The sequence below is a fragment of the Hesperophylax consimilis genome, chromosome 17, assembly GCF_061612785.1.
Source record: "Hesperophylax consimilis isolate HC1 chromosome 17, BYU_Hcon_1.0, whole genome shotgun sequence".
Classification (NCBI taxonomy): Eukaryota; Metazoa; Arthropoda; class Insecta; order Trichoptera; family Limnephilidae; genus Hesperophylax; species Hesperophylax consimilis.
Genome location: NC_142852.1, coordinates 2,851,009 through 2,864,884, shown reverse-complemented (window position 1 = coordinate 2,864,884; position 13,876 = coordinate 2,851,009).

Below are 13,876 nucleotides of genomic sequence, written 5' to 3'. Positions count from 1 at the left end.
CTACAAAACGCTACAGCTAGCTTCGAGAAGTTGAATAAAGTATTTTTAGCACAAAAAATGGCAGAAGATGAATAAACACGTGCAGTAAGTAATACCAACTAAAGGACAGGATGAAACACTTCAAAATATTTTATTTAAATTTTGATAATTCCTTGATGCTTCATATTAATGTTTCGTAGAAAAATACAAATCATATCACACCACATCCTAACTAAAAAGCCGATATGTTTTTTTACACAAAAAGGTATATTTGGATATTCTCTGTATGAAAACTAATTTCGTTAAAAATAATTCTGTATTGAAAATGTGATCAGACCAAAACTTCGTTGTTAAGACAATGCAGCTGCAGAATGGCCGGGATGTGACAACACCCTGATTAGAATACATTTAACTCATATAATAAGTATAATTTAATTTGTCTTTGATAATCAACGGCTATGGAATTTTACATCTTGGCACCGCGTTCCCAAGTTATTGATTATTGAACACGGCGAAATATTTCAAAACGACTTATTAACGATTCCAGAATGTACTTTATTCATAATTGTTTTAAAAAATTATCTGTTTCTGTAGACATTTTTTTAATAAAGTGCTTATAAATTACGTTTTATTACTTATCCACGGGAGCGATTTCTGTCATATTTTGCCAATAGTGTGCAATATCTTAGTTTTACCTCTAGGTAGGTATATCATAGAGTGGGTACTTAAGTGGGGAATCTAAAAAATTGGGATAGTTGATTAAATCTAGGAGGATTCGTTAGCTTTATACCGCATTTAGTAGTTTATTTTGTCTCTTTGTTGTTTTCGGGGGATGTTTATACCGGTACAATTGACCCCGTACTACAACTCAACACCAGTTTTTTTTTAAAGTTTCTGTGAGTACAGCTCCCAAGTGCATATCCGTCCGTAATACTTGGTCAATGTACTTATTTGTTCGTTGTCCTCTCTTTCCTAATATGAAGTTGCTATTTTAATTTTAATCAATGTATACATGTTATTTGGGGAAAGTTTTATCTCATTCATAAAAAAATCTTTTTCTCCTTATTTTTTTATTGAGATTAAAGCAAACTATGATATTAACTTTTTAAATATTGAAGACAATATTAGTGATTCTTAAACGCAAATCTGAAACAGAAAAATCAGAAAAGGAAACGGTCACATCTAGGACTCGAACCCAGGACCCTTGTCTTTCCGGGACAGTGCTCTACCAACTGCGCTAATGGGACCCTATCCTCATCGGTCACTTTTAACTGTATCATACTTCGAATAAGAACTACCAACGTTGTCTTCATTTTTTCACCGCACATTTTTATTGGCAACTATCTTTATGTATGATCGCAAGATTCAACCCGAACTAAATGCAATCCTAGACAGCGTCTTATAGATAAACCTATCTTATTGTTTTTATTTTTAATGTGCGACATCTATTGACTTTTTCTGCAAGTCTAGAAATGAATTATTATTTTTCGGAATAACTTATTGAGTAAAACCTCAAATTATAATATTTAAATATTGAAGACAATATTAGTGATTCTTAAACGCAAATCTGAAACAGAAAAATCAGAAAAGACAAGGGTCCTGGGTTCGAGTCCCAGATGTGACCGTTTCCTTTTCTGATTTTTCTGTTTCAGATTTGCGTTTAAGAATCACTAATATTGTCTTCAATATTTAAATATTATAATTTGAGGTTTTACTCAATAAGTTATTCCGAAAAATAATAATATGATATTAACATTAATTTGTTTTGTTATTTCATTACATTAAATAGTTACGGTTCGTGATTAAACTGATTTACTTGAGGCCAGATAGTGTATTACGTTAAACATAATTAAAATTTTGAAAAGTAATTTTTTCAACTAATTAAAAAAAATATATTTTCCTCATCATTCCGTAAAAGCTGCAATGACCCCGGGGTCGGGATCATTGCAGCTTTTCACTCGATCGGTTTGTGAGTATATAGCTTAATTTATATGAGATTAAAAAAATAAGAATTCAGTAGACAACTAGTTTTCTGCCGTTGATCATGAGTATTTTTATCGTAAGCCTAAGTTTTTATCGCAAGACGTAGAAAATGCTTAAAGAAAAATTGGTTCAATTGGCCCCATATAATATTCATTGGGCCACTGTGAAAAAAACTTCACATAAAAAATAATCGATCAAATTGATTAAATATAATTGCATTTGTAACCACCTTGTAGCTGTTTTTTTAGTTAACGCTTTATTTAATTTTGAAAGATGCCGACTTCCGGTCTTATTGTTTTATAATATTAAATATGAGATGATTCTTTTAAGAGCATTTCATTTTATTTAGGACGGGTTGTTTCGGAGAATTTGAACAATTCTTCAAATTTCAAAGAAGTTTTTCAAGTTCTGTTATTATTTCAGTTCTATCAAGCTACTAGCCTATAATGATATAACAACAGAACTTAAATAGAACTTTCACAGAACTTGAAAATGAACGTTGAAAATTGATGAATTGTTCAAATTCTGCGAAACAACCCATCCTTAGAGAACTTTAAAATATAAACATTTCCGGTAAGGGTTCTATGATAACTCAACACAGTGACAATTCAACACACCTTTAAAAAGTGATATAAAGTCATTAAAAATGATGAATAAAAAAATTAAACCTAACCTAACCTACTTAACCCAGTTAATAATGTTTTTCTTTCACCACTTTCCATGAGTTTAAATAACTTTTTAAAGATGTGATGAATTATCATTTTGATGATTTATCCAGTCACCTCCGGTAAGATGTAACAATCGTTTATACAGAATATTAATATTTGAAGTTGAGTTGAGTTGTGCAATTATAAAGCTTACGTTTTTTTTTAAATCCTAATAAAAAGTGATGATCTATAAAAGATGGGTGGATTCATTGGTTATAATATAGATCATTTTGTACTCTTATGTCTCTATATTCAAATTCGGAGGTATGCCTTTTTTTGTGACACCTCTCACTAGAGTGCCCCTGTCTTTACACGTTAAATACAGAGAAACTATGTCGCCACCCAGTTGGGCAGCGTTATGGGGTGGGTTAAGATTGGGTCAGTAGGAATGAATTTATTGACTGTCCTAAAACGGGAATTCCTCCTAGTTGGGCAGTCAAAGTATTTTTTATCTACATGTGTCATTGTATCATCACCTGTACTAAATAAATAAAATAAATAATGCTGGTCTTAAAGAGGCCCGGATTATATGAAGGAGGAAAAACAGATGCCGATAGCTCGTTCCACATGCGAGCCGACTTACGATAAAACGAGTCGGAGAAACGACCCGTTCATATATGTATAGATAACATCAACTTAACTGTGAACGTGTATTCCGCTCGGTCCGTCGAGTATCAAGCACGTGCACGGTGCACCGGGGATCAATGCTGCTAGCTCCTTTTAACAGGCTCTAATAAAATACCCCTAGAATAGACACAGCATACGCACATTCCGTCATACATGATTTTACCGCATATATGCCTCAGGGATCTCATTTCTACAGTATTCAGTCTACTTTCAGCCTTCTTCTGCCAGTTTCATGCCTCACTTCCATATATATTTTTTAATTTTTTTTTATTGAATATACAAACACTTTACAATAATTTACAAATGTAGATATTTTGAGGCTGATTGCGAAAAAATTAGAAATTTTTAACAAAAAATTTCCCAAATCAATTGAGAAATTATTTCTCGTGTTTGAGTTGGGGAGTGTTGTGAGACATTATGGTTTATAGGTTGTAAAATTTCATTAGTTGATGTAGCTAAAAATTAACAAAATAGCTATAAAACTAGATGATAAATTCGATAACACTATATAATTAAGAAAATAAGAAATTTAATTACAAACTAAAAAATAAAAAAATATAACTTATATAATATAATAGTTATTAAACTTAGAAAAAATAAGATATAAAAATATATAATTAAGAAAATAAGAAATTTAATTACAAACTAAAAAATATAACTTAAATAATATAATAGTTATTAAACTCAGAAAAAATAAGATATAAAAATAAAAATGTACTTATTAGGTACGAAATAATAGTAGGTAGGTACAGTACTGGTAGTAAATTGTTCAAAGACCGAGCTGGCAAACTTGTATGAAATGGGTACTTAATAAAATGCAACAACAATAAACAATAAATAATATATTAGGGTAGGTACCAGCACTCCATTGTGGACTGCTAGCTTCGATTCTTTGGACAGTTTTTTGTTAGCTCCAACCGCGTCCAATCATCCATTAATTACCCATTATAACCAAGAACCCGGCCTCCCCTACTAAGTCACGAAGCGTAATCAGGAGAGATGGTAAAAGATACAGGTTCAAAATTTCCCATAAAACATTATTCCTTTTGCCGCCATGTTGGATTTTTATGGTCAAAAGGTATCCCTCAACCAGTTTCTTTCAATCCGGCCCGCCACGCAGTAGATGGGCAAACACATCCGCCGCCAGGACCTAGACTAACCTCACCCTATGAACCCGTGTACCCCTGCTAAGTTATGTTTTTTTTTTATGGATTTGACTTTTGCGAAAGTTTCGTTTCAATCTAAATACACATACATTTCTTATAAACAATTCAAACAACAAACAGTCGAAGGATCACGTCATTTTGATATGAAACGATACCATCTCACAGTCATTTCATGCGATATTCGACTCTAGGGACTAATGCTTTGAGTTCAATATCACAAAAGATTACGGAATCACATAAAACCTTGTGATGAACAGTCCGCCGATTGCCCTCTTGATTGGTTCATTTAGTAAAACCAGATATATGGACATGGATCAACTTTGTCTAATAACTTCTTACCTGGATCAACATACTACGGGAATATATCAATATATATGAGATCAACATAAGTATGCCAATTTGGGTAGATCAACATAAATTATGCATCCGATTTCCATACAAAGTTTGAAAATTTTATGAACAGTATATCAAATTGTTTTTCTGGCAAACTGGCAACATTGATAATTATTGTATCACTGTTGCCAATTCATTCAGATGTATTCCACAATAGCCAAGTTATATGGTGTTAAGGTGGTAATACCTATTATACCATATAACCTACTATATAATTACTGGTGATAAAAAGACACATGCTGAAGCACAGTGAAGAAAAAACTTTTTCATGTTCCAAGTGCAACTATTCATGTTCTCAAAAGGCTTATCTGTCGAGCCACATGCTGACACACAGTAGAGAAAAACCTTTTTCATGTTCCGAGTGCAAGTTCTCATGTTCTCGTAGGGGTCATTTGAAGATACACATGCTGACTCACAGTGGAGAAAAACCTTTTTCATGTTCACACTGCAACTATTCATGTTCACGAAAGACATATTTGACGAGTCACATGGTGTCTCACGGTGCAGAAAAACTTTTTTCATGTTCCGAGTGCAACTTTTCATGTTCTCGAAATAAAAATTTGAAAAGACACATGCTGACTCACGGTGGAGAAAAACCTTTTTCGGTTCTGACTGCAATTATTCATGTTGTCAAGAGGGAACATTGACAAGACACATGCTGACTCACAGTAGAGAAAAACCTTTTTCATGTTCCAAGTGCAACTACTCGTGTTTTCGAAAGAATAATTTGACGAGACACAAGCTGACTCACAACTGAAAAAAAGATTCCCAGTGCATTTCATAGTTATATTTATTCATTTACAAAGTGATTTTTTTTATTTGTTTAACTTTGTACAGTAAAAAAATAATGTATTCAATTAATAAAACTGATTCGTCACAAAGTGTGTTTTAAAAAATTGAATATTGTTATATTTTAATGTCAAAACCAGACGTGGAGAAAAGAGTCAAATTATGTTTAGCTAAATAGCTATAAAATACATTATTTTCCTTTTCCAGAAACAGAAATACTTACTGCTCTTTATTGTCTACCTGATAAAAAGTATTTTTTAAATAAATATGCGTATTAAGTGAGTCCTTATTTTCTAAAAATTTTCAAAAATCTGTTCATAAGCGCGGCCTCTTAGTAAAGTGAAGAAGTATTTTCAGATCTTTATGTTCAGTACCTACTCAAATGAATTAATTAAAAAATAATTATATACTATGACTTATTATGTCTATGTTATTTACACAACCTAACATTGTGGACAAACATGCTTTCGTCATCTTTCAATCGTTTCATCGTGTTTCTAAGGGCTAATTTTACATAATATTCCTTACATTGTTGAACCCAGTTAGTTAGTCAGCAGTTAAATTAATCATTCCATATGTCGCATCCGAAATAAGTTATGAAAGAAGAAAAAAAGGGAGGCCAATCACTGACCGCAAAGAAGCACACATCATAATAAAGTTAGTGTAAGCACAACACAATCACATGAGTTCCACCGCAATAGCTCGGGGTAATAATTGTGGTCACAACGAATGTATAAGTACTTTCAATATAGGTAAATATTATACACACGATAAACATCAACGACTTGCTTACAATTCTTCTTCTGGTCTAGCCCAAACAAATGCACTCGAAATTTTCAAAGTGTTCTTGTCCTTGTTCTTAATTTCAAATCCTTATTCAGCAAGGTGGAGTTTGGAGACGGAGCTGCGAATTGGATAAATGGCAATCTGGTTAGAACTATGCATATTGTTATTTCAAAAGCAAATACAATGCTTGTGATATTTTTGTTGATAAGTTTTGATACAGATATTTTCTGGTCAAGTACCTACCTATTTTGCATGCGGAAATACAGAACCGCTCTGTTTAAAGCTGAACTAGTTAACTTTCAACTAGTTGCGCTCAAGTTGTTTCATGACATTAGTTGCACTTCTGGTATCACGTATTAACATAGTTTAATGCAACAAAATAAGAATCGCGCCACCGTGAAATTATGGCATCACTCAATAATGCAACTAATTGTGTAGTGTAAATATGTGATGCAACTAGGAAAGTGATTTATTTATGCCAACGAGTGTCGTGAAAGCATTTCAGTCGAGCGGACGTATGGGTTCCTTGTAATTACCTGAGAGATTTGCCACCATTAAACCATCGAAAATAACAAATCCACGCTGTGGTGCTGTTAAAAATGTACAGTTTATCAATGAATACTAGCAAAACGAGTGTCTCTGGGATTTGAAGCAGCCTCAGTACGAAAATAGAGATTCCCGTGAAGCGCCCTTCAAGGCAATTATTAGAGCCGTGGAAATGGAAACTGTAAAAGATGTTATTTGAAAAATAACATTTATTTAGTGAAATAATATTCCAGAGCACCTCATGCAAAAATATTGAATCACTAAATATTACGTCAACACTAACTATTTCCAGTTGTTAAATATCTTAGCGTAATTTAGAGTTTCAATTTTTGTAGCAATGTTTCCCGACATTTTTTATCTTGTCCAATATGTTGTCGGAAAATTTGTTCAGTTAAATTACAATAAGAAGTTAACACGAACTTAGATTTTATAGCTTTCAGGATCTTCATATGCTTATTCAAAGCTTAATCCAGACGCTTTTTTCATAACCATCCGAGAATCCAACACCGTATTTTCTTTCGTGACAGTCTTTTCCTTATTTCGTTCATCGCCATATGTATAGAAAACATTATTCATTGCAGAAAAACTTTAAACGTAGATGGTTGCATGGTTGCTGTGATACTGAAGGTTGTACGACACTAAGTTTACCCAATTTACACCAATTTTTTGGTGTCATGCAATTATTTGGAACTTAGCTAAAATAACATTTATCTATTTTTAACAAAATAGCCGAATTTAATTCGTTATTTAATGTTTTATTGAATACTCTTGTGTTTTATATAATTATATTATAAAGATGTCACCTGTGACAGGAAAAAACATGTTTTTTTAAAACCAATGATATATAACACCCATAGTGGACTAGATCGCCAATCACCCTACCTCCCGTATAGCAGCGCCCGTAGTGATTTGAAGAGCCGATCCGCCATCTTGTAAAGGTCAGCCAGCGTGATTTGTGTACAATGGAGAATTGGTTTATCAAGTTTAATTAAATATTTAGGATTGGAGACCTGTTGTCAAGCGGACCACCATGTTGCCGGCAAAGCTGGACCAGATGTAGCCGCAAACATCGGTGTCGGTAAAAAAGCGCCTAGTACCTAGGTGCTGGCCGCAAAGCCGCCTTTGATTTTATTCAAAGGATTTCATTTTGAAAATTGTCTGCTCTGAACAAGTCTTTATGAAGCAAATGTAGATCTATGTGCAAATTCACTTTTTTAATATAATCAGGTTCCAATTGCTTAGGTAATATTGCCTTCAATTTTTTATCTGCATTGATTTGTTTATATTTATAAGATATATGTACTGTATAATGTTTTATTTACATTAATTTTAGGCAAATACTGATATAGGCCTACCGGTATTCCAATATTTAATCTGAGCGGTAACTTATGTTTGCCTAAGAAAGTCACTCCCTATCAATTATTACAATACATCTGTAAATCCTGATTTATTTACGTTACCAGTCTTAAACCTGTAACTATATGACTATGGCTAGGCCTATGTCTTATGTGACTATATACGTTATTGCAGCATATTGTCTTATCCCACTGTAAACTTTCTAAGTACAACGTAAAAGCAGAAATCATTCAAAACAGTATTTTTTTTGGTAAACTAATGTTTAACACAAGATTTTTTATGCATAGCATAAAGGGTAACAATTATATAATAAGCAATAATTATTAGCCTGAAACACTCATCCACATTGAAAAATCTCCTGATAAAAGATACATGACGCCAACGCAACAAATAAAATAAAGTTGGCTGTTTTCAGGTGAAAAAATATAACAAGCAGTAATTGTTGAATGAAACACTAGTATAATATGTTGAATTATTTCGCGGATAAGAAATAAGCCGCCATAGCTCAGTGGTCAGAGCTATCGACCGGAAATCGAAAGGACACGGGTTCAGTCCCGTTGGCGTCATGTATCTTTTATCAGGAGATTTTTCAATGTGGATGAGTGTTTCAGGCTAATTATTATTGCTTATAAAATAATTGTTACCATTCAAAACAGTGTTTGCTATGCTTAGTTGTGTTGCTTTTAAAAATGAGTGTACATATTCTAGTTTCTAATAAAAACCCAGGAGCTTATCCTGTTAGTATATAATACGTCATTTTTTCTCTTTTCCCAATTCCCAATCAAACTTTTGTCAAATCCAGTCCTTTTTCTTTCACAATAACTTATTTGAATATATTTGGCAAAGTTTGAGTCCTAAAATAATGGTGCGGTATGTATTAAAACCATAATTAGAAAAGCCTTTTGTCACACATTCCGTGAGTCGGTTAATAATCCGTTTATTTATTTACTAATCATTTACTCAATATTTAATTAGAAATAAAGTATACATTTCATAAAGAGGTGTTTAAACAAATATGTTCTTAATGTACGATAGAATGCATCTATTTTGAATTCCCGCCGTGATCTGACTCTTTCAAGATGGCTTCAAATTCCTACGGCAATGGCCGCCAGGTCGGCTATCTAGTCCACTATGGGTGTTAAATATCATTGTTTAAAACAGTGCCATATGTGGGACGTAAAAGTATAACGCACCATTGTTTCTCTATCACAGACAGAATGATACAGACAGGGTTACAGCAAGTAAAAAAACTATATATATATATATTTATACATATTGCTACATTGGTTCATTTGATTACATATAATATTTAATTATTGAAGACAATATTGCAATAGCAATTTCTAAACGAATATTTGAAAAAGAATAATCAGAAAAAGATAAGTCACATCTATGATTCAAACACAGGACCCTTGCCTTGTAGGAGCACTGCTCTATTAACTGAGCTAATGGGACCCTATCTAAATAAAAAACTAATATCGAAAAAAAAAACTACAAACATTGCCTTCATTCTGGAATAAATTCTTATTATTATTTAATCACCGCACATTTTTCTGATTTTTCTATTTCAAATATTCGTTTAGAAATTGCTAAAACTGTCTTCAATAATTAAATATTACAAATTGGAGTTTAACTTTCTGTAACTTTCTAAACTGTAGTACATATTGCTTTCTATTTACTTTTTATAATAACTAAAAAAAAAACCTTTTCGTACTTATTTAATTAATACTTTAGGTAGGTACTTGGGAATATAGTAATCGTTTTTATATAACCCACACTCAGGCAGTGCCTTAGTGGGTTTTCATTTCTCGTTTATACTATTTGTTTTTATGTATTATATGTGTAAAGAAATGAGAACAAATAAAGTTTAAAAAAAATCATTACAGATTTGCAGATAATGTCAATACATGTCGCACATTAAAAACAACTATGTATTTTTATGTAGCTTCTATCTAACTGTCTAGATTGCATTTAGTTCGGGTTGAATCTTGCGATCATACATAAAGATAGCAGCCAATAAAAATGTGCGGTGATAAAAATGAATGCAATTTCGGTAGTTCTTATTCGAAGTATGATACATTTAAATATGACCGAAGGGTCCCATGTGAGCTGCGGGGCAAATCCCCGTTATCAAGGTATTGTGATTGGGTCACATTAATCTACAATTTGTTTTATCAAAATGGGCATTACGTCATATATTAAGGTTTACCTTATTTTCAAATATTTTTTCTTAAAAACGAGAAACGGACGCAAGTGACAAATGCGTTTGAAATTTTAAATGCCAATGGTTCTATAGATTATGAAAAATCCATTTCGAAGTGTTGGCAATAAAACGTTTTTCCCAATATTTACGAATGAATTATTGTTAGCAATCGGCGTTGTGATATTTCTAAATCGCGAGTGGTGTTGGACCCGAAAAGTTTAATGCGTTGTGGGTTCTTTGAGAACTATCATAACAAAGGAAAATTTTCGTCATAAGTGTATTATATTGAAAAAAAAAATCACACCCATAAGACTGACCAATGTTCAACTTCTTAGTATAAAATACTTTAAAAAAATTTCAATGGAATGACTCGACACAATGACTTTTCAATACGCCTAAAAAGTGATATTAAGTTATGAAAAGTGATGAAATAAAAACTAAGTTAAACCGGTCAGTGGTTGAGTGGGCATAGCGCTTGGGTCTCACTCGAGCGTCGCGTGTTCGATTCCTCGGCTGGCTAAGTCCTCCACCACAACACAAGCAACATTTTCGGCTTTCTGTGGTGGTAGTAGGAGATTTTCAAACATTGTTGGGTTATTCGTAACCCGGGAATGTTTGTCTTTCTTTATTTAAAAAAAAATATATATATATATATATATTTTTTTTTTAAATTTTTTTTTCTTTTTTTCTTCATTTAGGTAATATAATAATAAGTTTTATTTGGTTAAGTGTATAAGAAAAAGGGACAAACTCCATCAACAAGTAAAAAAATGCCTTATTACCTTTCCCTAAAACTATTCTACAAAAACTATAGAAACATTTGCTATTATCTTATTAAATCGGCTAAACAAAATTACTACAGAGCTAACATAGTTCCCATTCAATTCCTAATAAATAGATCCATTATTGAAAGTTTATTCCCATCATTACTTAAACAAGGCAGAGAAATACCAGTATATAAATCAGGTAATCAAAGGAATATTAGTAACAACAGACCAATCACACTTCTGAATACCCTATCAAAAGTTTTAGAAACATTCATTGTAAACTAATGAATTTATCCTGAAAAAAATTACTTACTATCACTAAATCAATTTGGTTTTAGGAAAACTCGAGGTACATCTAACATCATTGCACTAGTTATCATAACATTAAAAAAAATCTAGATACAGGTAGAAAATTCATTGGAACATTCATCGACCTTTCAAAAGCCTCTGACACCAAACTACAAGTACCCTTTTAAAAAAACTTGACATCGTAAGAATCACATATAAAAAATTACGATTATTCCAGAGTTATATGACAAATAGAAAACAAATTATAACAATTGGTAATATCACTAGCCAACCACTTGAAAATAAATTATGTTTGCCTCAGGGTAGTGTTTTGGGTCCGATCTGGTTTTTAATTTACATTGATCACTTGTGCAATATAGAAACAGATGGTGAAATTATAAGTTTTGCCGGTGACACCGTTATCCTCACAAATGAAGAAAACATTTAACAAAGCTGTAGCTGCTTTATACAATATCAAGGAATGGATAAACTTAAACACACACAAATAAATTGCTTTCAAAATAAGCAACACGGAAGATGAATTATCGAACTTAAATATAAGATATAAAACGTCTATGCGACTGTCCGTCATTACGAAAGGTCAACTACATAAGGTATCTGGGCATAGAAATCGATAAAAATCTGAAATGAATAGAAAACAACTATAAAATTAAAATACTTATACACTTTACAAAAAAATCAAAAACATTCTTGACAAAAGAGAACTAATTAGAATTTACATGGCCAATTGTCAAACTTAATTAGAATAAGGAATAATTGGATGGGGAAGTTCAAATAATGCCACATTAAATCCCTTAATTGTAATGCAAAAAGCCATCTTGACAATACTTCTCAAAGTAATTATCAGAACTTGTGACTTTTAATAATCTAAACATCACGTCACTTATACAACTCTATGCCAAAAGCATATTTATTTGTATTCACAAAATGACACACTTGACCTACTAAAGAACATACCTTTCAAAATCACAAGATATTTCAATCAAAAATACATCCAACAAGCAAAAACGAAGACAGGAAATTCTATAAACTACAGCATAAAACTTTACAACAGATTACTAATCTCATACACAATTTACAAATGTCAATAAATATTCAAATATTCATAAAACAATGGATCAGGGACACAGGTAGACACGAAATTTATAGAACATTTAATCTAAACACAGACTGATTGAAGTGAAACAACCTGTGTAATATCCAAGTGATAATAGTTTAATTTAAAATATCTATATTAGCTATATTAAAGATCTACATTGTAAACTCTAAGTTTTAAGAAATTAAAATATTTCAAAAAAGGAAGCACACACTTTAACCAGTGTAGTAGGAATTGTATTATATAAAAAGGTTAATTGAATAAAATACAACAAAATGTATTTCCTAGCACGGGAAATCCCAGTGTGGAAGACATTGTTAACTCTTAAACCCTACCACTCTTGACCCTGTGCAGAAAAAAAAAAACCCTTGACTCTGTGCAGAAACGGGCGGTCCGTTTGATAGATTCCCCAATCTTAACAAACGGACTGCAATCTTTAGAGCACAGGCGTCAGGTAGGTATGCTGTCCTTGTTCTATCGGTATTACAATGGAAGATGCTCTGAGGAACTAGCGTCATTGATCCCTTCGGCACCGGTGCGTAGTCGGGATACACGCCAAACGCGCGCCCAACATTTGTACACAGTTGACACTTGTCACATGAGAACGGGTCGCTTCTACGATTCGTTCTTAAGTTCAACAGCTCGGCTGTGGAACGAACTGCCGGCCTCTGTGTTTCCTCCCTCCTACAACATGGGACTCTTCAAGACCCATGTTCACTCCTTCCTCTCCACAAAAATACCCTCCACACAGCATCCCCAAAGATGACATAGGCCCTGAGGGAAATTATTTTCTTCAGGGCCTCCTGTGTGGAGTAAATATAAAAAAAAAAAAAAAAAAAAACTCTGGGAATGTAATTATTCCTATCACGGGGTACTGAAGTACCCCGCGCAAAAAAATTGAAAAAAATAAAAGTCTTTGATATTTTTTAAAAATATTATTTTATTATGGCAAAGTAATAAGAAAAGACAATAAAATTTACTAATAAAAAGTAATACAAATTTTTGTCGTTACATTAAGGACAGATTTTGAATTTATGGTCAACACAAATATGGTGGCGACAAGTGTTACAGACAGATCGAGATTTTCTGTCCTTTGTGCGCGGACAAAGGCAGCAGCGACCAGGTTTGGGATTATCAGGAACCGGCCTATGATCTTCACTATGAATATT